General features: G+C 41.8%; 1 long non-coding RNA gene across 6 annotated transcripts in view; it reads right to left on the bottom strand.

Annotated features, from left to right (window-relative positions):
• Positions 1-6196: 6196 nt before the first annotated feature.
• LOC146349785 (uncharacterized) overlaps positions 6197-25115 on the bottom strand; it is a 27675-nt gene continuing 8756 nt past the window's right edge. For 2 of the 6 annotated variants that reach the window (XR_014789077.1, XR_014789081.1), the window contains 5 exons: positions 24698-24851; positions 20553-20615; positions 18521-18622; positions 15560-17716; positions 6197-13686 (listed from right to left, as the gene is read on the bottom strand). This is a non-coding gene — a long non-coding RNA (uncharacterized LOC146349785). The remainder of the gene's footprint in view (positions 13687-15559; positions 17717-18520; positions 18623-20552; positions 20616-24697; positions 24852-25115) is intronic. The other 4 variants (XR_014789082.1, XR_014789080.1, XR_014789079.1 and 1 more) reach the window with 4 other exon arrangements.

Below are 25115 nucleotides of genomic sequence, written 5' to 3'. Positions count from 1 at the left end.
TTCCCATGTCTGCCCACCTTCCCCCACCCTCCTCCTCCTGCCCCTCTGCGTGAGCTTTCAGAAGTTGATACATTTTGGAGACAGCCAAATTAAGTAGGCATTAAGTAGAAGCTCCGAATATACAAGGCGGAAGAGGCGTTTTTTGGGGGGGGGGCGCTTCACCCCAGGGTACTGCTCTGACTTGCCTCGTATCATGAGGATTTTGCTCCGAAACAGCCCGCTTCGCCTCATTATTTGGGCTTCATGATGAGGCGGCGCACATAGGGATGTATGAAAGTCACTTACCTTTTCGCGGATGTGATTTACAGTGGGAGGGAGGTGCTCCGTCCCTCCACCCAGAATCCTCGACGGGAGGGGGGAGGCAATCTGGTCCTCCTACCCGGAATCCTGCCCGGCCGGCTCCGCTCCGCGGCGGCTCCGTGGAGCAGCCGGCCAGGGCTGTCCGCAGCCAAAGTTCCAGCCACGGACGGGCTGCTGTAGATGCAAATGGCGGCCACCGTAGTAGCCGCCATTTGCATCCAGCCAGGCTGCCGTGATAGGCTACGTAAGTATTTACGTAACCTATCATGGCAGGCCAAAAAACCCCGACAGCATATGCAAATGGCGGCGGCTATCGCAGCCGCCATTTGCATTCCCTATTTTTTGCCATTTTATCTTATGTAAATATTTACGTAGGCTATTACGGCGGAAAAAAAGGGGAACGCAAATAGCGCCCACTACGCTATTTGCATTCCCCTTGTTTTCACCGTAATAGCCTACATAAATATTTACGTAAGATAAAACGGCGAAAAAATAGGGAACGCAAATGGCAGCCGCCGTAGCCGCTGCCATTTGCGTATGCGTTGTTGTTGTTTTGCTTGCCGTGATAGGCTACATAAATACTTCCGTACCCTATCACGGCCTCCGCAGGGACGCAAAAGGTGTCCCTGCATTAGGTGTCCCTGTGATAGGCTACATAAGTATTTACGTAGCCTATCATGGCTATGATCAGGAAGCGAATGTCGGCTGCAGGGCGGCCACCATTCGCAAGTCAGCACGGACGGCATCAGGCAAGTGCTCCATTTCGTGCACCTTTCGTGGGTTGGGGGCTCCGTTCCACGTGCCTTTCGTGGGTTGGGGGGCAGGGGCTTCGTTCCGCCATGGATTTTGGGGGGCCTAATGCACTGGCATTCGGCCTCACCGAGATCCATGGCAGAATTTTTCTCCATCCCAAGGTGCACAGCCATACTATGTACACCAGTTGCTGGGGAACATGGGTCAGAGGGTGCTGTTGCACTCAAAGCCTGTTTGTGGGTTCCTGGTCAACAGCTGGTTGCCCACTGTGTGAGCAGAATGCTGGACTAGATGGACCTTTGGTCTGATCCCACATGACTTTTATGTTCTTATGACTTTGGCATTCTCTGGGGGAACACAGATGCCTAGTCCTAACCAAATGGTATCTTCAAACAGAGGACATCAGGCTTATATAAATTTTGGTATTTTAAATCAGGGGTGGGAAAATTTCAGGGGTTGGGAGGTCACATGGCCCCTCTTGGACTCCAGTGGAGCTGTATCCCTGTCCCCACTTCTCCTAGTGCCACACCACCAAACTTTGCCTGTGTGGTGGCAAGGAAAAACAGCCCATTTAAAAAGGAAAAACAGCACTTTACCACTGAACGTGGGTGGCGCAGCACTTGCAAATTGCCAGTGCTGCACCACCAAAATTTTAAAAGGGGCTTTTTATACATTTTATTTATTTATTAGATTTCTATGTTGCCCAATAGCTGAAGCTCTCTGGGTGGTTCACAAAAACTAAAACCACAATTACAGCATAAAAACAATATAAAAGTTTAAGACTACACTATAAAGTACAAACCAGAATAAAACCTAGCAGCAATGAAAATATTTAAAATACAGTAACAAATCTAAAACAACAGATCTAAAAGACTAGAATGTTAAAAAGCTAAAATTCCTGGGAAAATAAAAAGGTCTTCACCTGGTGCTGGAAAGAGTTCAACATCGGTGCCAGGTGAACCTCCCTAGGGAGCTCATTCCACAAGCAGGGTCCCACAGCAGAAAAGGCCTTTTCCCCTGCTGCTGCTGCCACACAACTAAATTTCAACAGTGCAAGGGCAAGTAGGGGTCTAAAAAAGGCCAGTGGGGCCACATTCAGTCCATGTGTTTCCCACACCTGTGTTAATGAACTGAAATTGAGTTAATGTCATATTGTAATGTATTATAATTGTGGCTATTCCTATTATACTTGTTTGTTTTGTGACACACTTTGAGCATAATGTATTGTGGAAAATGCTGTTTGCAAATATTTTGACCTCCTTCCCCAACATGGTGCCCTCCAGATGTGTCAGACTACAACTCCCATCATTCCCAGCCAACATGGCCGTTGGCTGATTCATCTGAAGGGCACCAGGTTGGGGAAAGCTGGGCTACGACGAAGACATGAGAATGTGGTTGTTTGCAGTGGCCACCCATTGATGGAATTTATTTGGTATTGTTGCCTCTTATTACAAAGGCAGTTAGCAGAGAAAAAAAGGCAGAACAGAATAAGCATTTAGCAGTCCCACATGCACACACAAGGCTAAAAAAAAGAGAGAAAAAAGGAGACCACACTCTTCTTTAATGAAGAAAACAGATTTATTCACAAGTATTCTTGCCCATAAGATGCAAGCATAGGGTTTCAAGAGAGTTTGTTCAGTCCATTTTATGTTCCATTGCACAGGCAGGAGTGAGAGAGCAGCAATGGTGGAGATTCAGTGAGCGGGAGTGGAGGAAGGGGAGGAGAAGGAAGCCACACTGTAGGCTATAGAGATCCTAAGGCTAGTTATGCCCCAATTCCCATGTATTAACTGCAACACTGCCCCCTTCCTGTATCTTGCAGATGATGTTGCAATATTCCCAAAACCCATATGGTGAGATGCTTTATCATGCCTCTGCTACTCCAGATTTCTGACTGGGTATCTTTTCTGAAGGGGATTTCTTTTCAGACGTACTTTTTGCTATTCATTCCAGAAAGCACAATGTAATCCTATGCACATCAACTCATAAGTGTTCAAAGAGATTTACTCTGAGAGAAGTATGCATAGGATTGCAGCCTATTTACCAGTTTGCACAATCACAGTGTGGTTCCCATTACCAAACCATGGTGGCTTATTTCCCCCGCCGTGCATGCCACTTGCATGCCAGCAGGGTTTTCTTAATTTCTCTCGCTGGCACGGCTTGCCATGTCATCCGAACCCAGGTGTCATAGCTTGTTTGGAGGGGGGAGGAACCCTCAAATAATCCAACAGATTATTGGACTGCGGGCTCTGAGGTCGGTTCCCAGATAACACGATATCCTATGGCCATCTAGCCACAGTCTAGCGGCCTTAGGATTGCTCCCTCCATAATTTTGCTATCAACTAATGGAACCCAAAATTACTCCTGAATTACATAGTCAAAAGCAATTCAGTTATTGCTTGCATCATGTAACCCTAGAGATTTTATTGGGATTTATTATTATATATGAGTAAGCTTCATTGTTTGTGTTCACTTGGGCATTGGCTTCTTTCATTTCCTTATTTTGTTAAAATATGATTTATATACTACATTTCTATTCAAATATTCATAGGGTCCTCTGTTGGCTGATAAACTTCTGACTCTTCCTTTTTGTTTGGGCCCCTCCTCAAGACTACATCTTAAATAAAGACTTTTGTCCATCTCTTTAGGCTTTCTTTTTTGTCTCCTCCTCTACTACTGCCTGACCTCTCTCCACTACCATTGTCAATCTTTGATTTCTCTGCCCATCCTGTCTGTTAAGTTTAACAGGAGGTTCTTTGAGCTGGGGATTGTTGTAGTAGCACTTGATTAATCCTTTGCTTCTATCACATTATTGGTTGGCAACCACTGGGTTTCCAGCATTCTTCAGGGTGGCTTGGATTACATTAGTTTATCATTCTTTTGTGACTGAAGATGGTCTAGGGATGTCAGAGAATTCCACCACAGATGTCAGAGAATTCCACCATGGTCTGCCACTCTCCCCCCCCCCCCGGGACGAAACTTACCTGGGGCGGATCTTCCTAGCGGTGGCGGCGGCTCCGGCGGTTCGGCGGCCAGTCTTCCAACCGGCTGCTGCTGCTGCCGCCGCCGCCATTTCCAGTTAAAAAAAAAAAAGACGTGATAGGCTACTTAAAGATTTACGTAGCCTATCACGGCTAGGTTTTAAAAAAAAAACGTGATAGGCTACGTAAATGTTTACATAGCCTATCACGTCTGACTTTAAAAAAAAAACCCGCGCGTTTGCATTCCTTATTTTGGCACGTCTTAGTCTATGTCAAGATTTATGTAGCCTAAGAAGGCAAAAATAAGGGGAACGCAAATAGCGTAGCATCCGCTACGCTATTTGCGTTCCCCTTATTTTCGCTGTCTTACTCTACGTAAATCTTGACGTAGACTAAGGCGTGCCAAAATAAGGAACGCAAATGGCGGCGGCCGTGGCCACCGCCATTTGCGTACGCACGTTGTTGTTGTTTTAAGTCAGACGTGATAGGCTACATAAACATTTACGTAGCCTATCACGGCTGACTGCAGGGACACAAACTGCAGAATCCCTGCGGAGCACAGCCGGAGCGCCTCCCCCCCCCGTCCAGGATTCCGGGGGGAGGGACGGAGCGCCTCCCCCCCCCACCATCAACATAATCCGCGAAAGGTAAGTGACTTTCGTACATCCCTAGAAGATGCCAATTATAGGTTGATAGCACATGCTGCAAGTGCTACATCTGTAAGCTTTAGTAAATAATGACTGACTCTCTGGTTCCTGTATGCTTGTTTTAGAGTTGTAGAGGGCCCTGAATCTATCAATATGTGTGAAAACAAAGTACAGCATTGTTGTGAAATTGCACAAAACACATGTATCTGTCCAATGAGGTTTTGTGTATGGTTCTGCACAAGGACACTAAAACGGATGAAGATGAACAAATTGAAGTTTAATCCACAAAAGACAGAGGTGCTCCTCATTAGGCTGATCAGGGGAATAGGAATTCAGCCTGTGCTGGATGGGGTTACACTCCCCTAGAAGAGCCAGGTTTGCAGTTTAGGTGTACTCCTGGATGGGATTCAGCCCTGGACCTGGATGCCCGGAGGCCAGGAGTGTGTTCGCACAGCTGTCAGTGTGCCAACTACACCCATTCCTGGAGATGTCTGATCTGGCCAAAGTCACATATTACTTAGTCCCCCGCTCCCCTGTTCTGTAAAACACTCTATGTGGGGCTGCCTTTGAAAAGTATTTGGAAACTTAACTAGTCCAGAGTGCTGTGGTTCAAGTTAACTGTTGGGCAGGGCTGGCTACATGCAGCATGTGACTCCCTTGCTACAACAGCTTCATTGGCTACTGGTCTGTTTCTGGGCACAATTCAAAGTGCTGCTGGTTATCTGTTAATTTTATGTGTACCCTGCCTTTCTACCAAGAAAAATGGCAATCATAAATCAGCTTGATTAAAACAATAAAAAAACAAATGCATTAAAACACAATAAAAATGTGTTTGACTTATACATGACCAATAAAGCCCTATGCAGCCTCAGACCAGGGTACCTGAAAGACTGCCTTCTCCAATACAAGCCTGCCCAGGTTTTAAGATTTTCTAGGGAGGCCCTTCTCAATTTCACTGCCCTTAGAGGCATGTTTGGTGGGGACTTCTCAGTGGCTGCTCCTGGGCTTTGGAACTCCCTGCCAAGTGAGGCTAGGATGGTCCCCTCTCTGTTGTCCTTCCATTGGCAGGCAAAGACATCTTTATTCAGGCAGGCTTTTGACATACAAGCTGGCCTGTGGCTGAAGCGGTTTTTTAATTGGCTGGTACTGCTTATTTATTTGGTTGTTGTTGTTTATTCGGTCAGTCGCTTCCGACTCTTCGTGACTTCATGGACCAGCCCACGCCAGAGCTTCCTGTCGGCCGTCGCTCCCCCCAGCTCCCCCAAGGTCGAGTCCGTCACCTCCAGAATATCATCCATCCATCTTGCCCTTGGTCAGCCCCTCTTCCTTTTGCCTTCCACTTTCCCTAGCATCAGCATCTTATCCAGGGTATCCTGTCTTCTCATTATGTGGCCAAAGTACTTCAGTTTTGCCTTTAATATCATTCCCACAAGTGAGCAGTCTGGCTTTACTTCCTGGAGTATGGACTGGTTTGATCTTCTTGCAGTCCAAGGCACTCTCAGCATTTTCCTCCAGCACCACAGTTCAAAAGCATCTATCTTCCTTCGCTCAGCCTTCCTTATGGTCCAGCTCTCACAGCCATAGGTTACTATGGGGAATATTTATTTATTTTACTGTTGTGTTTTTAACTGATTTTTTTTTATGTTTGAACAAATTTTCCTTTTAATCTCGATTTTGTTGTCAACCAACTCAAGCACCAGTTTAGGTAGAAAGACAGGATATAAATAAATAAATAAATGTAGAGCGTAAATTGTGATAATTCATGAAATGAGATGCAGACTGAACACACTTTGATAACCCACTGGAAAGTAATATATTAATCTATGTAATTAATAAATAATTAAAGATTAGAAACGAATTCAAGCTAATCAAGTAGTCTGTGCTTTTCCCTGGGTCACCAAAGCGATATCCCACCCCCATCCCCATCCAAAAGTGAGAAACAAAAGAGGAGAATCTATCTATCTATCTATCTATCTATCTATCTATCTATCTATCTATCTATCTAATTTTCTTCCAATCTGGTGTCCTCTATATGGAGGTAATAACTGTGATTGTTGCTACATCTTCCCAGCTTGATAATAAAACTAGGGATCACTTCAATCTTCAAAGTATGATGTTTGCTCAAGTTAATGATGTTGCAGCACAACTGTCACATCCTGCAATTACATTTTACACCATGGATTGCTTCAATTGTGCATTCTAATTCTAGTACTTGAGGCTTGTTCTTATGTTTCTCAATAGTTTCCTCACTCCCTTTTCCACAGATGTTTCCTGCCTTTATAAGCTACATAAAAAGAATGGTTTGTGTTAAAACGTGATTAGATGGTTGCATTGATGAACACCGCCAAATAAATTTGGTAATGAGAAGGTAGGGGCATTTAAGCTTTCCCACTGCATCTGAACCAGAGAAGCTCCAAATGCTACACATTCTTAGTTCTTGTTTGTACCCGTCAGCTGTAAATCCATGCCAAATTCATACACACCCCATTAATAGTACTGGAGTTAGCACATACTGTTTGAAAATAAAATACATACCCAGGAACAAGCAAACTGCAATAAAATATATCAGCAGAGAGACTGCAATAACACTGTCAGCATGTAACAAGCTTATTAAGTATGGTTTTTATAACTTAGATATAAATTATAAAGGTACAGGCCTACACAAGTTAAGGGTCTGTCAGAAATACTGTAAAGAATAATAATAATAATAATAATCCCCAACCTGTAATAAAAAGGTGAGCAACAGTGATAGACAATGCACAGAATTACTAGGACTGTGGATTTATGACCAGGACAGGCAATAAAAAGTAGCAAATACATTTTAATTCTGATAGGAGACATCTAGAGCAATACATTTACCATGAGGTTCTACAAACAAATGACGACACCTATAGAGTTTCAAGGACTACATGTAAATCAAGAGGGAAAACATCTTATCTGATCTTGATTCAGAAGACAAATTCTCACTTAATGTAGTTCAGGGCTCTAATCCATATATCCTTATTCACAGCTACATACATTCTGCTGTGCACATGAATCTCTGCAGATAAGCTCTAACATTGCCCATCACCTGCTGGGACAGGAGAAGGAAAACAAAGGCCTAGGTTCAGTCTCCCCATCATCCCAAACAGCTGATTGGCGCAATCAAAAATGTTGGTCCTACCAAGGCATTAAGGGATGACCCAGTCCACTGACCCAGTCCAACAAAGATCACCCATCACAGTGCCCATTGGTTTCAACTTTTTCTTCTCCCCACAAGGAATCCTTTTATGCACAACCAGCATGGGTGTTTTCATGCAAAATCCACTTGTGCATGTGGACTGCCTCTTAAGATCATGGAGGACAAGTCCTTAATATTGGAAATAAGTTAGGAACGCAGGAAGCTGCCTTAGACCGAATCAGACCATTGGTCCATCGAGCCCAGTATTATCAACACTGAGTGACAGCAACTCTGTAGGGTAAGGGTTTCAGGGTTTTTCCTGCCCTGTCTGGAGATGCTGTGGAATGAACCTGGGCCTTTCTGCATGCAAAGCATGTGCTCTACCACTGAGCAACGGCTCCTCCAAGTTCTCACATTACTTTTGGATATATGGTAGAGTTATCACAAGATGGTTTATCTCGCCTGCACCCCACATGGCGCACAGCAAGTATGTTGAATGGGCCCTCATGTGGTGAAAGCTGGTATTTAGCACAGTAGAGCAAACCTTTCTTTGGTACAGGTTCACTTTGGTCTAGACAGATTTTGAATCATTCACAAAATAGACTTAAGAGTAAATGCACTGAAAACAATCAACTGGTAGTGACTTCAGGCTTGGACTCTTTTATACATAATTGATATCCATTAATCTCATGAGATATTCATTAGAGACATATATCATTCTGGTCAGGTAGATGTGCAGCGTAGTGCCATGTTAGTGTTGTGTGAATATAGTGGAACTATATTCCACTGTAGTGATATAGGGTGTTTCTACATTAAGAACACCCCCCACACACAAAAACCCACTTCATTTCCAGAGCTTCCTGCTTTCAGTTTCTTTGCGGGATTAGGAAGGGCTTCTTTATACAGCAGCCATGTGGTTTGAACTGAGTGCCTTCCTCCCTCCCTGGCATGTGTGTAAAGCAGGGGGGAGTCTTGTTATTGCAGCTTGTTATTGCAGCTTAACTACTGCTGTTCTGTTTTCTTGCAGCCCCAGGAAACCTCTGACTTACTTCTGAGTAGACATAAGATCACCCTGTAAGTCTGCAACCCTCAGCACACTTACTTGGGAGTAAGCCCCACTGAACTTAATAGGGTGCTCTGAAACAACAGAGGATGTTGCTTCTGAGCTTGGTGGGGTGGGGGATCAGATGTGTCTCCCTTCGTTGCAAGGAGGCATTTTACCCTCTTCTCCCTCCAACTGAGAAATGCAGAGGCAGGAGACGCAATCGGCAGGCGATTCTTGCCCTTGTGCCTGTCAAATCTGCTCGGGTCTCCTTCTTTGCAACCCTGCTCCTATCCTCAGTGCCTTCATCATCCTGACCATGTCCCCAGCAACCGAAAACAAATGCCCACAGCAGGCAGACAGAGCGGTTTCTTCCACTATGGGAGAATTTCATGTGGAAGTCATGGCGCTCCTGTTCCATGGGCTGGAAAAAATACTACATTTTTTGTTTGGGAAAAACACAGGATAGGCTGGGGGAAATGGCAGGAGACACCCTGGAGGGTAATGGCATCATCTAAAGAGCCTGCAAACTTCCGTGATAGAGCCATCTTAATAGCAGGATAAAAACTCTGTATGATGAACCCTATAGTGATTCCACCCTTCCAACTATGTTGCTGTTGTTATATATTTGGGTTTCATTCATTTCTTTTCTTACAAAATGTATGAAAACGTTATTTTTTTCAATTAAAAAATAATTAAAGGGTGGTTTAAATCAGCTCTTAAGACATAGTCAGTCAGGGTCTGCTTGGACTTATTTGGGGCATCTCTCCAAACCATGCAAGGCCTGGATCACTCTGTCTTGATTCTTCCCTCTCAGTTGCCTGTGCAGTGGACAATGGATGCAGTTGTAGGGTAGCATGCGTATCCCTGCCTACACCGGGGAAGAAGTTATATACACATACAAGCTTGTACCTTGGTACTGTTGAAAAATGGTTTCATTACATTTCTATCCTGTCTTTCTTAACTCCATGTAACTCAAAGCATCAGACAGAGGATGATTCTCAAATTGTCTCACATCCAGGCACTCACTGGTTCCAAACCTGTTCAGCTTCAGCAACGTTGCCACATCATATGCCTTCAGACCATGCCATGGTCAGGATATATGTCCCGTTTTGTGGAAAAGCACCAAACTGTGAGCACAGAAATCTACCATCCAGAAACTCCTAAACAAAGGCTGTTTTATATGTAATGGTGTAAGTGGTATGTGTATTTCCAGCATCTGTAATTTGAATGAAGTGCTTATATTTGGATAGAAATGTTCATCTGAGTAAAAACTGACTATTTCCAGGTTTCTGTCCCATGAGGATATCATTCACATGTGTATAACTTGTAGATATATCCCATGTGGATAATATTCACATATGGATAAATATAGCACAGATTTCCAAGACACCTTTTATGTCATGAATGAAAACGCTACAAGGGTTGCTTGTTGCTAAACTCTTACAGTGCAATCCTATACATGTCATGTCAAGAGGCCCCATTGACTGGGACTTACTTCCAGGCAAGGGTGGGTAGGATTGCAGCCCTATAATTCAAAACCTTTAATATATAATGCAAAGAATCAAGAGTGCAGAAGCTTAATCTATAATAATAATAATAATAATAATAATATAATAATAATAAATTTAGAAGTTGTAAATGAAGATTCAGGAGAAAAGGAGATGTATAGGGGAGGGTTCTAAATGATTGAGAATGTGTGTCTGTCTGTGTCTGGTAGGAGAAAAAGGAGTATGAGACTGCCATCTGTTGGTCAATTTAACATGACCATCATTTCATGGTAGTAGGAAGGGGCTATGATTCACGGGAATGTTCATATGGCAGAATACTGTGTCCTTCCATGTACATGCGTAGCACTGCAGTTCTAGTTTTATATGACTAGAGCTAGTTTTATATGAGACTTGTCCAGCGAATCCGTTCAAAAGCCACATTCTGTTGTTTTGGGATATGCTCTTGTGCTGTTCATTTTCCCAGGCTTGGGTTTTTCACTAATGGCTTTCTTAAGGAGATGCAGAACACTTCTGAGAAATTTCACTAGTCTTATAGATAGCTGACATTCCCCAGATGTCTCTCCTGGAGATGTTGGCTCATGAGAAAAAGGGCCTTCTTTGGAAGCCAAGAAGAGAAATGGATGAAAGGGGGGATTTAAAAGAGAAGTATTATCAGTCTCTTCTTTGCTGTCTTGGGCTGCTTAGAGGCTAATAAACCCTACCCACCCTAGCATGGCAATGCTGCGATTTAATGAAATAAAAATCTCTATACTTTTTTTTTTGTTGTTCTTTACTATATTGCTTTTAGCAATTTTATAGATATAAGATTGGATCCAGACTTAGACCATTTGAATTCCATGACAGTTACACTAGTCATGATGACTAACTTAAGTCCCATTGATTTCAAAGGGTCTACTCTAAGCATGTCTAAGTCTGGATCCTTAGAATAAGAAGATAAAAACGCTATACAGAATTCATTATGTGGATGCACTACTGATTTACATAGGCTTTATACGTGTTTGCTTTTAGCTGTAATTTTCTTACAAATTATGTGTTGTCCCTCACACATCTCTTTAAACACAGCATTTGTATGTTATCAGATACCCTATCTAAAGGTAGGATTTTCTTCCCTCTACTCACACCCAATTATCAAAGCAGCCAGAAACAGCAGTCACTAGATACTAAGAATGTCAGAAAGATGGGTGTTCCAAGTTGCCATAGACAGAGAGATAGATGAAGTCCAGTGTGAGGAGGGATCAGGACCACTGTACAATCCCCTAGGTATTCCTGGTTGCCTAGCAGCAGTAGCCAACCACAGTTAGAGCTGGTTAAACAGAAGAAAAGGGAATCAGGACAGGGGCTCTTTAAATGGGCTCAGGGCTGGAGGGGGGGGAGGAAAAGGTGGGGCAGAAGCACAAGATAAAAGCTTGCAGGCTAGAAGGTCAAAAGAGGAAGAGCTGGAGTAAAGAGGCTCAGGAAGAGTGGCTGGAAGGAGCAACTATAAGTAACAAAAGCTCAAAGGTAAAGAAGGTGAGAAGAGTAGCTGGGCTTCTTTAAAGGCCAGGGACCTAAAGAAGAGGAGGGTCTTCTAGCAAACCCAAAAGAGACCTACCTGTGCAATCAGCAGCAGTCAGAAGCCTCCGGGAACCAGTGTATGAGAAAGGACTGGCTTATTCCCCAGCAAGCACAGGAACAGGTCATCCTGATTCTGCAACTACTCATCAACCTCAAGGAGCAGTATGTAAGCAGTCCCTCAGATTCTACAGCTAGGGTGATGCATTCCAACCCACAGCTACCTGCACTGTAGACCTTCAGCCTGCAACAGTTATGTATGAAGCTAAGCAAATTTTAAATTTGACACGGATTTGCCCTCCTCCCAGCACCAAACCAAAAATGTATTGCAAACAGGTGTGGTTGCTGTACCCCTTCATGGATCACTGCCTTGTTGTGGCGAAGGGGCTTGCGTAACTCAGTGAAGCCATAAGCTATGCCGTGCAGGGCCACCCAAGACTAAATTTCTGAAATACAACCCAGATCTATCAAAAACAATGAAGATTTAGCTATTGACTATTAGATTACAATCCTAGATCGGCTGTTGGAACCATAAGACAGACTTAAGTAATGAAATAGGCCATCCTTTAATTTGAAATTATTTTTGTTATTTATTCTCTGCTGTGGTTTAATTTTCTGACAGTGGTTGCTTAAACCCATTACACCCTAATAGGTTGTCTTCATGATTTAAAGCAATACATAACAAAATAAGCAAAATGAAAAACACTTTTTGCTTTAAGCCTGGCGTGAGAGTTCATACATGTCTGTATAGGGTGTTTTGTTCTTTTAAATACTTTGTAATTATTCTCCATTCCATTTTTCTCTCATATTTGAACTGAAGATCTTTACAGCACATCTCTGAATGAGCTACTTAATGATCTGCTACAGAATACTTCTTCAGCTAGAATATGACAAAGTATAGACTTTGCTCCTGACGAAAGCTCTGCTTGGAGCACATTGGGTACCTTGTTCATAAAATAAATCATTCCCACAGCTCTTGTAGAAGAGCTTTAGTGGTGTAGGAACAGCCCCCCTAATTTTTTGAAGATATGTTGACATTATCAAGATTGAGGCTGCAATCTTATACCCACTTACTCAGGAGTAAACCCCAATGAACTCAGTGGGTCTGAGTAGATATGTATGGGATTGCACTGGCAGAACTTCTTATCTTGAAATAGAAATGTGTGTCCTCACATTTGAAGAACTCATGTGTTTCAAGGGTCTGCCTTGGATCATTCACAAGAATTGTGTTCCTCTATGCAACTATGATCTGCACACCTCAGAGATATTTGTTCTTTTTACATATTACTTTGTCTATTGTTTACAACCAGCGATTGCTTATATGGTCACTTTTCTTTCTATGAAAGAGATCATGATCTTCCTGGAGGATGTTGACCCTCAATTAGCATCAACCTGTGATTCACCACTTCAATGTGTAAAACAAATTAGAGAAACTAAACAGGGGGTTAGAACCCAAACCATGTAAGGCTTTAAAGGTGAAAATGGGAATGTTAAACTGGACTTGGAAACACACTGACAATCAGTGCAGCTGGGGTAGCAAAGGGGAAAGGGACTGGGAGGGAGGAGGAAAAAAGCAAACTTAGGTACTAGAATCTCAGTTACCAAGTTCAGCAGCCAGTAATTAGCAGGTCAAAGAGCTGTATCTAATGCCCAGTGGAAGGACTACTGCTTCATCTCCTTCTGGTGGCCTCAATGTAGGTAGCTGCAAAGAGCAGGGTGGGGTTCACCACTGGAGCTGGATCTAGGTACAATGAAGGGTGCCTGAAGTATAGTTATTTTCAGAATACCAGAATGCAAAAAAGAAAAGTAGCTCAAACCTTTCTTTAAATGAGGTTTAACTTCTCTAAAATGGCATTCATGCACTATGACGCAAAAGCATTTTAATTAGTTTAAAGAACCTGATTTCAAGATCCTTCTGTTTATCAAAAAGTGTTGTGCATCAAGCTGTTGCTGCAGCTCCAGTGCAATTTAAGCTTCTTCTTTTTGGATATAATCACCTTTTCTAAAAGTTTTCCAGATTAAGAATAGACAAGACAACCAGGACTTTAAAGCACCAGCACAAGGGCCACTGTTAAAGTGAAAGAGGGTTGTGCTGAAAAACATCCTGGCTCTGATACTACAGCACAAACCTCTTTCACTTTAATAATGGCCCTTGTGCTGGCCCTATATTTATCTAGGGATGTCAGAGAATTCAGCCATGGATTCCAGTGAGGCCGGATTCTTTAGAATCCGCCCCCCCCCCCGGAATCCGTGGCGGAACAGCCCTCCGACTGGTCTCCTGGCCGGCTGCGGCCAGGCTGCTGCGGCCGCCATTTCCGTTCTTGCAGCCGTGATAGGCTACGTAAATACTTATGTAGCCTATGATGGCATAGAGAAGGGACGCAAATGGCGTCCGCTACGTAAGAGCAGGGGCGCAAATGGCGTAGCAGACACCATTTGCTCCCCTGATCTTTGCTGTGATAGGCTACATGAATACTTACGTAGCCTATCATGGCTGCTTGCAAGGATGCAAATGGCAGCCGCTACGATGGCCACCATTTGCAGCCGCAGCAGCCCAGCTGCAGCCAGAACTCCGGCTACGGCCGGCAGCTCCACGGACCTGCTGTGGAGCGGAGCCGGCCAGGAAGGATTCTGGGGGGAGGGATGGAGTGCCTCCCCCCCACCGCAGATGCCCTGGCGCAGAGCCAGGTGAGTATTTCGTACATCCCTATATTTATCTGTAGCAGCAACTAACCAACATGTGCTGTAGCATCTGAGAGAGCTTCACACAAGGCTAAAAATCCTGCAGTTTACTGGGGCTTCTGCTTCCATAATCTTTGTGGAAAGAACCCAATCTAATCCCACGTGGCTTTAAAAAAACCCTAAACTTCTCAACAAGGTCTATGTGTTTCATTACAAAGCCATAGGTGGCACTGTTGTTTAATTTGCAATAAAGCAACTTAAACAGTATACCCTCATTTACATCAACTCCATGGTGGGAGGAGGGAAAATGCCGGACTTTACTGTCATGAAAAACGCAAGAGCTCACAAAGAGCGGGAGGTGCCCTGGAGGAGGACTGCATCATGTATAGGACCTGCGAACTTCTGTGAGTAAGCAATCTCCATAGCAGCATAAAAGCCCCGCATGAAGGAGCCCAGAGACTGATGTACTATGTCATAGACTTTGGTGGGCAAGACCATAACTCTTCATTATATACTTGAAGGGCACCCAGATCATGTTGACTGAGCTATAATGGAGGCGTAACCAAGTTTAAAAGGTGCTAAAGTTAAGGTGTGACAAAAGAGTGAAACATCATTGCTATTCATAATCTAAAGCTTTTGCTGTGGTATCAAACATGAATTCTATGCAATTCTTCTAGCACCAGATGGTAGACCATTACTTTTTCTCACCAGAGAACCAAGCATAATCATTATTCACACTCTGAGAAACACAGTGAAAATTGGTAATGGATTCCAGTTCTGTATCCTCTAGGTCCAACTGTCCTTTGTGTTAATTTAGATACAGTTATTATTGTAAAGTCCCATACTATTTTTATTTTTTTTGGTTGCATGGCAATGCTGGATTTTTGACAGCAGTGTGTTTGTGTGTGTAATAAATTCATTCATTAACCTACCAGTCTCATACCTCAGTCACAATGGTATCATCTAGTTCTTGCTGCAAGTTACTAGCCATCCAAATGACAGACTCAACCCTGAAATGTAAAATTAAAAGACACACAGGGTTGGATCCAGCCATGCATCGAGTAGACCCAATGAAATCTAATTTAGTCACAACTAATTTACATCCCTTTGATTTCAACGGGTCTGCTCTAAGCATAGTATTGGAATCATTTGCACAGAATTCTCTTGACCTTATGTTCTTCATAATCATTCATCAGAAAGCTATCTCTGGCTGTGTTTGCTTTGGCAGAAGAAGCACCAGACAAGCATAAACTTATGTCGTCGTTATTGAATTCTGTAGTGTGTACTATGGGGTTACATGTTTCCATTGAGGGATTGCTTTCAGGAGGCTAAGAAAGCTGTCTTGCACAATGGTGTTTTCCTCTCCCTCACCTTAACAACATCATTTCCACAGATCCAGCCAACAACAAACCTATTATCTATGCAAAGGAATTCATTGAGCAAGAAAGTAGTAATTCTAGCTCTTCTGAACTTACTATTCCCGTCTTCAACCTTCTCATGAGCTTGTTGTAGTTTATGGGTGTGAAGCCTCAGGCCAAATTCAGATCTCCTGGATTCCCAATCCAGGCTTCCCCAGGTGGCCTCACCCCTTCCCCTGCCCTACTCCCGTTCCCCTAACCACTAATACTTTGGTGGTTCCCAATGTTTGTGCAGGTTTTTCCCCATTCTAAAAGGCAGACTTGCCTCTCCTAAGGCTTAGATATGGAAGTAACAGCTTTAAGCTAGAATATGCTAGGTTTTTGTTTTATATTTTTGGCCCCACCCTTTTTGCCCTCAGCCCTGCCCACCACTGCAATGTGGCCCCCAAGGGATTCTCCAGAACTGAATTTGGCCCTTATGCTGAAAGAAGTTCCCTACTGTAGTTTCTTTGCTATGATGTGGCACTGTTCCATATCATAGGGAAAGCCACGCATTCTCCCCATAATCCCTTTGTACGAATCCATATTCCTACACAATATGGACAATAGGGTGGATCACTTGATGATCACATTTCATCATCTGTATATTAGTAAAATGCTTTTGTTCCTTTCTCTGATCAGGACAGATGGTAGGGACATCATGACTGCATTTAGGGTATGGGCATACATGGAACAGGCAAACAGGCAGAGGTTTCTTAATCAAACTCCACTTTCAGTTTTCAATTTAGAAAATCTTAGAGAAAACAGAAAACCCTGCAAAAAGTAGCGCAGCAAACTGTCATAGAAAGGTCATGAAAGGCACAAAATGGACTTCATACAGCACAGTGAAGACAAACAAGTAGCAATCCTGCAACAGGAGGGTACATGTGAACAATTCTAGTCCCTTTCACACATTCAATTGAATGAGTGTACAGGAGGAAATGGGACTATGCCCATTCATGGCTGATTACCTATCCAAGGGTTCATAATTGCATGGACAAAGCCTGTGTGCATACTATTTATACACATTTGGGCTCTTTCACATGTTCAACTGAACATGCATCAGGGCACCGAGCCTGCAGCATGAGTAGGTGCGATTCAGCTCCCCTCCCATACGTGTTCTGTTGAACATGTGAAAGGGGCTTTTATCATGACAACTTTTTAGTCTACACTCAAAGGACTAAACTCACATGTGGCAACACATACCATTGTAAGTATAGGACAAACAACAATGGAAAGACATGGATGCGATGCCTACCAGAGCTCCCATCACATGGAAGGTACCCTAGAGGGACAGGCAGAGATCTGTAGTTAATTCAGCCTTGGCAATAAAAACAAAATCAGACATGGGAAAGCATTTACACAAATGCCACTACAGCAGGGGTAAGCAACATGGCTCCCATGGAACACCTTGGTGCCCACCAAGCTGCCCTACCCCCTCCTTTTTTTTTAATGAACACAATTTCTTACCAGCAGCTGGGATTGCTGTGAAATAGGTTTCTCTTGGTGCTGAAAACTGTGGCTCAAAGGAGTTGTTTAGTGTGCTCAGACCCCACCTCTGTCTTGTACTTGGTCTTTTGGGCAGGTTACTTATCCTTTGCCACACTTCCCATTGCAGCCATTTTGTGGTTGTGCCTGGAACAGTTTCTCTAGTTGCCAAATGTGCGCATGGCCCAAAAGATTTGCCTACCCCTGCACAACAGCATGGAAACAAACAAATACACATGTGTAAAGTGATGCTGAAAACACCACACATTCCTCCACATGTATTGCTACCAGGTAAAACAGAGAACTGAGTGCTATGACTGGTTCAAATGATCAGTATGTGTGTCCAAAGTGCATAGGCTCACAGAATAATGGCCATGCAGCTGACATTTCACCATGTTCTATTGAAGGCATCATAAGGGTTAAGAAAAATATTTAAATAAGCTGTTTTGGAGCTATCACTGGCATATCAGTGCTTCAGGCAATGACAATCTGTTAGCTCTTTCCGAAAACTAGCTCTTACATTTGGAATGCAAATGTTACAACAATCAGAAAACTGCATTTTTATCATCATTTGTCAGCAACAGAAAAGCCTATAGCCCCATTTCTCTCAATAGTACTACAAGTTTACTGCCTACAGTTACTTCTCTCCCGAGCATTTTTCTTGTATGGTTTGAAACAGAGGTGGTTGTTTAGTTTCTTTCACATAAACGATTGTCTTTACACATTGGGCCAGATGCTCCCTAATTCACATGATGACATATCAAGGGTATCTCTGTAGAAGTGTATGGAATGATACAGTATTAAACTGGACCTGACCTTGTTGAGTTTTTCTACACAAGGCATTTATTGTGCGCTCGTCAATCTTTACAGTTGTTTATGGGTTCTTTAGATGACATCATGACCTTCCAGTTTCACTTGTTTTTTTTAAAGAGCACTTTCCCAGGATCTTTTTAGAGCGGGAAAAATGGACTATTATTTATGAAACCAAAAGAAAATATATTTTCCTACCTGTGTAATTGCGATACTCCACTATAGCACAGTGCCACCTAGAGGTTATGTACCAGAGAACCAGGAAAGGCTAGAGCTCGGATCTCAATTCTGCAACAAAGCCTAAAGTAGATACAGCAGATTAACAGCTTTGTGTGGAAAAGCACTTAAACAGCATTTTAGCATCATATAGACAAGTAACAAACTCATTCTCTGAGTGTGGCTCCTTATGTGTGGATCCCAAATAACAGTACCCACAGAAAAGGCTCGAGGGGACCCCAAGATTTGCAGGAATACAAGTCACCTTGAAAAAACACATGAAGTACGAGTGTGTGTGTGGGGGAGGACTGAGCATGCTCAGAGGTATGGAATGCCGACTGTTATGGTGAAGGACAGAAAAACAGGGTGGAGGAGAAATGGAATGGAGTATCCTGGAAAAGGGCATGGCTGGCTGGCATCTGGAACAGCAAACTTCACTGTTGAACAGACTTCAACAGGCTTCACACAACAGACTGGTACATTTTGTTTCAGGTCCCCTATTTCACCTAAAATGTGAAATTTCTTAAACAATTTTGTATATGGTGATAATTTGGTCCATTGTATGAGGTATACAGACATAGCTTAAACTAAAAGTTCCATTTCTCTGCATTAAGAGAGCCCCTGTAGGACTGTTAGGGGAGATTCAAGCAGCCAGTTCAAGGCTTTCTTACAGCAACAGTACCCATCAATAATTATAACCCAAATCTGCACACCTAAGAACATAAGAGCCATGCTGGATCAGACCAAGGGTCCACCTAGTTCACCATTCTGTTCACACAGTGATCAACCAGCTGCCTGTGCAAAACCACAAGCAGGACATGAGTGTAACAGCACCCTCCCACCCATGTTCCCCAGTGACTGGTGAACACAGGCATACTGCCTCCGATACTTGGGGTAGCATATAGCCATCAGGACTAGTAGCCATCGATAGCCTTATTCTTCATGAATTTGCCCAATCCCCATTTAAAGCCATCCAAATTGGTGGCCATCACTACATCTTGTGGAAGTGAATTCCAGAGTTTAACTATGTGGTATGTGAAGAAGTCCTGCCTTTTATCTGTCTAAAAGTAGTCCTAGTATTTGGTTCTAGTGTTATGAGAGAGGGAGAAAAATGTCACCCTATCCACTCTCTCCACACCATGCATAATTTTGTACACTTCTATCTTGTCCCCACCCCTGCCACCTTTTTTCTAAGCTAAACAATCCCAGCTGCTGTAACCCTTCCTCATAGAGTTGCTCCAGCCCCTTGATCATTTTAGTTGCCCTTTTCTGCACTTTTTCTAACTCTACAATATCTTTTTTAGGTGCAATGACCAAAACTGTACACAGTATTCTAAGTGTGGTCGCACCACAGATTTGTATAAGAAGAGTAGGATCTTGGCAGTTTTATTTTCCATCGTTATCTGTCCTGAAACTCACACCAATCAGCTTCATGGGATGACCCTGGGTTCTAGTATCATGACAGAGGGAGAAAAATGTACCTCATGGCCAAGATGGTCCAGAGTATAACATATTGTGGCATTAATTTGACCAGGGCCAGGATGTGTATGGCAATTTAACATTGCAACATAAATAGAGAAAACACAGAAAGCTCTTGTACCAAAGAACAAAATGGCAGACACTAATAAGATGCTTAAACTTGGTGAGATCAGTGGAAGTACTTTCTTTGACTAGGTCTTCTTGATAAAGAGCCAGACAAAGGAAGCAGCATTTTCTTTTAAGATTGTTATCTTTAGTGTCTTATCAGTGACCAAAGAGAACGTGCTGCTAGACTTTGCAAACTGTGGACCATACTTGTCCTACATTTTAACAGAATTTCTGGGAATAATTATAAGTGATAGTTCCAAACACAAACCAGGTGTGGGATTCCAGCTACTATGAACAAGTTTAGTTATCATAACAGATGATTAAGCAGAGCCAGCTTCTCTCATGATCTCATTTTATGTGGAAACTTCTGTGGAAATTTCTCATGTTAGGTAGTCTGATGATGTCACTGACTCTCAGCCTAACTTACCTCACAGGGTTGTTGTGAGGATAACATGGAAAGGAGGAGGACTATGTGAGCTGCCTTGGGTTCCTTGCAAGAGAAAAAAAAAGCGGGATATAAATGTTACAAAAATAAATAAATACGTCATTTCTTAAATATTCAGTTTCTAGTGTGTCATTATATTTTAGATCATTCATATATTTATTAAATCATCCCAACTATACATGCGATGAAACCTGCAAAAACAGTAATTAGCAATGCAGAGTCCCTTCAGGTCATACACTGCACCCAAGCTAATCTATAACTCTCTGTTTTCACTGGGGGGGGGGGTGCGGGGGGGATGAAATCATTTCTCTACGCACGCAAGAGGAAATCTGAGGGGATGTCCTACTGAAGGACTAGCTCTCCTTAATGCCCTTAGTCTTCCCTCATTATGCTATTTTGTCCCATGATAGAAACATTAATTTGACACAGCTGAATTATGCTACCTATGTTCCTTGTACAACACACTTGGTGCCTGAGGCAGGGTTTCCTACTTTCAATACTGGGCCAGAAAGACTATCCATAAATCCAATGCTGTACAAGGAGCAATTAAGCTACAGGTTGTCTAGCTATGAGCAGTTAGCAGATGTGCCTAATAAATTATTTCATTATATTTATTTCCTGTCTGTTTGGCTTTAGATGCTAGCAGGGTTTCTTCCTGTGTTTTCTTAGGCAATTAATACATACCAAATGTCTAAATTTAAAACTCTTACACACTTCAAAGTATTAATATTATCTGCTTCAGTCTAAACAATATCCCCATGAAGAGCAGTGCATTTATTTGAAAGATGTAGAAGTAAGCAGAAGGCTGGATTCACTTGCTTGGGGTCATACATCAATTCAGCAGCAAGAAGAAATTGGAATAAATGGCTTTCTGTTCTCAGTTCATACTCTGTGACTGCTTTGGTTATGACTGACAAACAGCACAAGTAATTTTGTTTTCTATAGTTCAGCTTCTGAGTTTGAGCTAGAATACTGCAGAATCTACAAATAATTCTGTTGCAAAAATTAATTTGTTTTCTGAGAAACTTTTCTTTTACCATGTTCCCACAACAGCACCGGTAGTAGATTACTGCTTACATATAGGAGATTGCTTCCTTAATACATAAATTAAAATACGTTCCTTTATATTATGCCTTAAGATGATGTCCTCATGGAGTAAAAAGAGCACTTAAAAGACATAGTCCCTCTAAAATATATAGATATGGCTGAATTAAGCCATACATATCAAGTCACAGGGGACTGTATGAAAAATGAAGACCATGTCCCTTGCATGACCAGAAGTGCTTGTACAACTACAACTCTGGGGGCCAAGCTAGTTATTCTGGGTTTACTCGTCTTCTCCTGGGTTTAGCACAGATCAGTTAGGGGAAATACAAGGTTCTGTGGGATTTCCTTTTAAAACAAATAGATCTCAAGCCTGGGACAGAAAGGTCTGTTTTAGGGGATCACAACTGGCTACTCCCATCCATTACATAGGGACAGGATATCAGTAGTGGTATTGAAACGAGGACTGTAAAAATATAGTACTATGGTTAAAATTCTATTTTTTATCATCTGGAAAGGCCCAAAGAGCAATAATATGGGAACATATTGTCAATTATCCCCCTTATATATTTATCCTGCTTATATATTCATTAATGTAAGAGAATGAATGGGAATGAACCTGAGAATCAGCCCTAACAGACCTAGCAGTAAGTGTTTCAAATCCAAATCAGAATTTAGCTTACTTAGCAAATTATAATGGCACTGATTAGGCAATTATCAACAAGATAATTGTTGAGTTAAATGTCCTACTCAGCACAAATGTGAACGAAATGTTTCGTTCCACTGTTCTAATACCTCCACAGAAAACATTACGACCAACTAATGGTAATTAAGCAGCCATACAGGCTTCATCAAAACATTTTGCACATCTTATAGTAGAGAGTTTGCATGTTCTACAGTTATGGAACATTCCGCAAGCCATCTGAGGAAAATGAACCCAGCCCCAATCTTGGTTAAAAATCTTCTAGACATGAATATGTGGTATCATGGTCAATTTGTAATTCTATGGGCCAGGGATCAGCAGGAGAACCAGCAGCCCCTGTACATATTAGAAACACACCATCAGCCATGAGTATGTAAAGGACAAACTAAGGACTTAATTCCAAATTAAGGACTTGATTCTAAGTAATTGCACTTACTTGCAGGAGAGTGAATGACAAGTAGCATACATTGCTCCACTACGTATGGTTAAAGGCATGTTTAGGTTACCCCTCAGATGGCTGTTTGAGGGCAGGGGGGTTTAGGATTACTTTTCACCATTACTCATACTTTAGTCCCATTGAAATCAATAGGAATTGAACCTGTCCCATTTATTTCAATGGGATTGAAACTGCGACTTAGTGTGGATTCAATCCAATGTTGTTCCGATTTTAATTCAGTGTTTACATTTAAAATATCTGAAGCCAAACAGAGAACAAAGGAAGGACAGCTTATTATTTTTAAAAAATTTTAGCCATCTCATGATACTACAAAAAATGAACTACACTCAAGGGCCTACTGACTAACAGTGTTGCAAGCCATGAACAATAGATTTTCCATAAGCGATTTGATTCTGCCTACATAGACTTGCAGTGATAAAAGAGAATGAAGAGGGGAAGGAGGAAAAGCTATTTTTTTATAACACTTTAGGGTCCAATACAGCACAAAATATGTCTGTCTTTCTAGCTGCATATGCCATGGGAGCTGATATTTAGTGACTTCCATGGCTTTACATCAAGTTTTCAGGGTAGATATGGAACATGTTACTGTCAGACTGGCTCTTCAGACAGCCTTTTTGTATCTCAATAGGCCGTAAAACTGACGAGCATTGGCTTACTTGGGAGAACGAATGCTATATTAAGGATCAGAAATAATAAAAATATCACTCTTGCAATGTTTTAACTATTAAGCTTGTTTCGTAATTCCTATTCTGTAAAGTTCAAGGATCAGATTTCCAGTTAGTACAGGCTTCATCTTTACTCAAATGAATTAATATTTTCATAGTCATTTGATTAAGTAGTTGGGAGGCAAAATCAATGGTCTTTGACTAAGGCTGCAACACTATGCACAGTTATTTGCAACTTAACATCCAATGTTTAGGATCTGGGTCCTGATTTTACTTTCCTGTTAGCCTTACATTCAGTTTTACAAAATTCTGCAAGAGTTCTACTACAATTTAATATGAATGTTCACACTTTTAAAAAGGTTACTGGTAATTAAAAGTTAGGTCTTAAATAATTGTGTTATTGGGGGCACTGTAATTTTGGCTTGGGAGCAATTTAGGCAGTTCAGATAATGAAAGGCAAAGCAGGCTAAAAAGATTTAGCATCAACAGAGTTATGTAATTTAATAAGAATCAACCACCTAAAGAAAATGTGTAATGCAAGATTAATAACTGTATATACTCATGTGTAATGTATATTAAATATGTCAGCACATACAAATGAAGGATGATATAAATACAGTAAAAAGAAATAAAGCCAGTATGTTTGAAAGGAATTCTCTTGTAGTTTGTTGAAGTGTGAGGTTGGAATTGTAGATTATTTGCCAACACTCTACAAAGAAAATATTCATTCAAATAGCATCAACTATAAAATACAAGATCCTCTAACTATCAAGGGTAATAACTTTTGCATAATATTGCTGGGAATTCTTCCAAGGCCCAAACCACTTTTAGTTTGCAGGCCTGTATAATTTATTTGACATGGTTGGAAAGAATCTGCTGTACAACCAAAAAAAAATAAAAAATCTGTATTTTTATCCCCCATTATCTCTGCACATAAAAAGTCAAGGAGCTTCAGGCTAGAATTAACACAAGATTGGCTATTATGATAGTAAGAGCATTTATCAGCAATCCCAGTTGACTGTGCAGTTTGTAATAATAAATACCCTCATCTAATCTATCTCATTTTTTTAAACTCTATGCCTTAAGGAAATCTTTACACTCATGATAAAACACTATACCACTTGCTTTTGGAGGTGGTGCCCCCGATATCTGTCCTACCTTGGGCAAAGTCATTTAAAGATACAGAGTTTGCAAGTTAAATGGCTTCACAATATAAGCTACAGTTTTATGAACAGCCTTAAGAAACACATTTACCTACCGTACTTGGTTGATGAAGCTAGACTTTGGATGAAAGTCTCAAACTACCTCACTCTGGCAGGCACCATTTATTTCAGTGGAGCTTGCAGCAGCATAGTATGGTGACACTCAGGAAAATCTTGATCAGACTAATAGTGGCGCCTTTAAAAATGTGCCTTTTAGGACCAAAGAAACATGCACTTAGCTTAAAGGTTACAGCAACTACACTTTTCATAGCTCACTGTTTCTCTTTGCTATAAATATTAAATGAGACATATATTAAAGTTTTGTGTCCATGATGGACTAAGGTGCTTATAAAGTACATAAAAATAAACAATTTATCTCTCCAGTTACATTTGTCTTCTCCAGTACTCTGTCCTTGTAGAAAATCAGGAAACAACATACTTGACATACTTTATTTCCCCCCAGTTAATTACTTC

Source organism: Heloderma suspectum, chromosome 3, assembly GCF_057233095.1.
Source record: "Heloderma suspectum isolate Gila_16-S chromosome 3, 16-S_ref, whole genome shotgun sequence".
NCBI lineage: Eukaryota > Metazoa > Chordata > Lepidosauria > Squamata > Helodermatidae > Heloderma > Heloderma suspectum.
Note: the sequence above shows the minus strand (reverse complement) of the source record. Positions and strands in the feature narration are given on the sequence as shown.